Here is a 3,401-nt window from a genome sequence, read left to right on the forward strand (position 1 = left end):
CTGAAACAAGATAAATTAAAGTTACAGCCAAACGTCATTGCAAGGTGGGTAAGAATGGGAGAAGGGGAGGAGGGGAGAAGGGGAGAGGGGGTCGCGTCACGTCGCGTGTCGGCCTGAAGGTGCTCTACTTGCTGCCCGTCAAGTACCCGCGAAGCCCCTCAAATAGCCAAACCGTTTTACCGAGTCAACACGACGGGGTTCTCCCATCCCTCGCGCACGTTCTCCAAAAGCAGATCCTCTTTCAAATACATTACGAGGTGCATGCTCCAAGCCGCACTTATTCCTGGTTATACTGCACCGGACGCAGGCGAGCGGACGGGTTGCATACCCGCACGGGGCCACGAGGCGAGGCACCGTGGTCAGGGTCGATCGGCAGGCCCGCCCGCAGGCGGTATAGTATAATCAGGATCGCGAGTTCGGCGTATCTCTGTACAGTGAGAGGCGTTTCAACAGGTCATTAGGGGGATTGCCAGCCGTGATCAAACGCCGAGATCTGGAGAGGGTTTCCCGAATCAATGACAACGCCGTATGATTTCTGATCCCCATGCCTCGAGTGAAGGGAAAGAGAGGGGGGGGGGCACCTCATCCCTCAAGACCCACCCCATCCATCCAGGCCCCCTTCTGCCATCAGGGCAGGGTGCGCAAGGGCACGCCATCCGTACCAGGTCGGGGATGAGCCGCCCGCCCCGCCCCGCCACTGGCATCGACCGACGCACACCACCAGCGGCGCGGGGGTGCGGCGGGGCGGGGCGGGGCGGGCGCCGCACCCGCCTGCTGGAGCGGCCAGCCAGCCGCTCGCGTGGTCGGCGCGGCGAGGCACGGGCGGGGCGTTCTGACCGCCATGCCTTTGACGTCATCATCGTGGAGACCAGAGGGACAACAATACAGCGAGCAAAAGCCGCAGCAGAGAGGGGCGGCGGGGCGGGGAGACCCAAACCCCCAACCCCAGGCGCAGCTGGCGCAGCGAGGCAAGACGCTGGCGGACACGCGCGCGCCTCCGCCTGAAGTGACTCGGATCAAAAACTGAACGGAGACCGGGCTGCTTGCCGCCGTCCAGATCTCACCTCCGCATTCCGCTCTCGTCGACATGAATAGATTGCCCCCCCCCCCTCCCCTTCCTCTCTCTTTTCCTCCTAAGGGCCGCGGCGGCAACGTAACGGGGCGGTAAAGCTCTGACGGAGCGAGTCGAAGGACGGCGAGGAGAGAAAGACGACGACGACGGCGGGCATAGCGGCGGCGGCGGGGCTTGAACCCGCGAGATGTCGGTCAGGTGGCGCCGCGCAGCATCTTGATAACGCGATAACGTTTTACCTGTGTAGCGGAGCGTGGCGCGGAGCATGGTGGGGGAGGGCGCGGCGTCCAGCTGCAGCAGGGCCTGCAGGTCCAATCACTCAGCGCGCGCGCCGGGGCGGCCGGGGCTCACCGGGCGCACCGGGGGCCCACCTGGCGCAGGTGGGGGCGGCGGCGGCCCTGCCCGGGGCGCCGGCCGCTCGCCATGTCGGCCAGCAACCCCAACGAGTACCCGAGCCAGGCCGTGGCGAGTCGGGCCGAGCAAAGCCTAGCCGGCGGCCGCAGCGGCGTCGTCTGCTGCGTCGGGTCCGGGACGGGGAGGGGTCGGCGCGGCGCGGCGCGCGACGCGTACACGGGGTCCGGGACGGGAGTCTCCTGCTCGGCCGCCTGCTCGCTCGCCTGGACGGCCCGACGGACAACAACTGAACCGACCAAACCGACCAAAGCGATACGCGGAGGAAGGGGCGGCCAGCCAGGGCAGGCAGCCACTCGGGCGGCCAGCCAGAGCAGGCAGGCAGCACGACGAGCCCGGCCGCGGCGCGGCGCGCGGCTCCGAGGCACGGGGAGGCAGCGGGACGGACGCGCGGCGTCGCTGAGGCGCGGGTCGGCTGAGCGACGGACAGACGGGCGAACCAGACGGACGGAAGGGCAGGACGGGGAGGCAACGAGTGGTTGCCTCACTCACCCCGCCTGGAGCACCCCGCCCCGACCAGAACCACCCCCACAGCCTCCCTCAACAGCGACTTGACAATCGCATACTAAAACCCACATCGCAAGCCGGCCATGCATGGAGGCAGGCCCGCCCTGCCTGCCTACCTACATGCTGCCTACAGCTGCGAGTCACCTGCAAGGCAGCTGCCGGCCAGCTGCCGGGCAGACCGGGGCCCAAGTGTCTTCGCCGGCCGCCGTTCCGCGAGCCAGCTGCATGCCGGGCTGGGGGGGGGGGGGGCTCTGAGCTGCAATACACGTTCCGTTCTCGGGGCGTGGCGAAGAGTGGCGCGAGGCAGGGCGGCCAGTGTTGCCGCAACGCGAGGCGCCGCGGGTTGCCTATAGTATCCTCGTCATGAGGACACAAGGGATGGTTCAACACCGTCAAACTACCTAACACATGATATTTCAGGGTTAATTAACTCATGGCACTCTTCCATGACTTTTTATTTAAGTGACTCTATAGACTAATTTATTGAAAATTTCAGCACTTATTAGAGAGGAATCAAACTTTAAATTTCAACATGAAGCCGGTGCTAGGCGTGACCAAAATTTTTCAGTGGCCGTCGCGGTCTTTCCCTCACGCTTCCATGATTTCTTCCTCACAAGTTCAACAGAAATTTTTTCCATGTATACCACAATTTCTATCATTTTACTTAATGTAAAATTATGTTACATAACACGAGTCATAGGCTACAGTATCCAAACTTCCATTTGTCCTCGTGCCGTTTCCCTTCCCTTCCCTAAGCCAACCCCATCTGCCGTGAGCAGAACAGCAGCAGAGCGCTCCTCGTGTTGAAGTGACGAGGGCGGCCCTCAGGCCTCAGGGTGCGGTGCGGGGCGGGGCGGCGGGGGAAAGGGTTGCGGACTCGAGACAACCGGCTTGGCATCGCCTTGCCGAAAACTGGCCGCCAGAAAGGGAGAGTGAGTGAATTAACGTGCAGGGGCAAGAGGAGGAGGAAGGAGCGAATAAAATAAAGAAGCCATTATTCGGAGCCGCGTCTCCTCCCTCTAAGCACCCCCAGTCGGAAGGCGATCGTGTGGCGACGGGGAGGAGGGGGGATAGTAGATGAATGGAGAGCCTGGCTCCGCGTTCAGGAGGGGCGACAGGCGGGCGGGGAGAGAGAGAGAGAGAGAGAGCGAGCGGCAGGAGAAGGGGGGAGAGGGCGAGAGAAAGGGAGGAGAGGAGAAGAGAGAGAGAGGAGGGAGGACCCCCAGTTTGGGCGGAAGGAGGACTCTGCCGTGGGCCGTGTGCTCCTCGAGATGCGCCGGCTGCGCTGCCCGCCCCGCCCGCCCGCAGGTGAACGCGATGACGTCACCGAGCAGGCGCACGGCGAGCGCGCCGGAAGCGCCCCCGCCCCCGCCTCTGCCGCCCGCACGGCAGCCACCTGGAGGGTCCTGGA

Source organism: Frankliniella occidentalis, unplaced genomic scaffold (genome assembly GCF_000697945.3).
Source record: "Frankliniella occidentalis isolate FOCC.00 unplaced genomic scaffold, Focc_3.1 Scaffold80, whole genome shotgun sequence".
Lineage (NCBI taxonomy): Eukaryota > Metazoa > Arthropoda > Insecta > Thysanoptera > Thripidae > Frankliniella > Frankliniella occidentalis.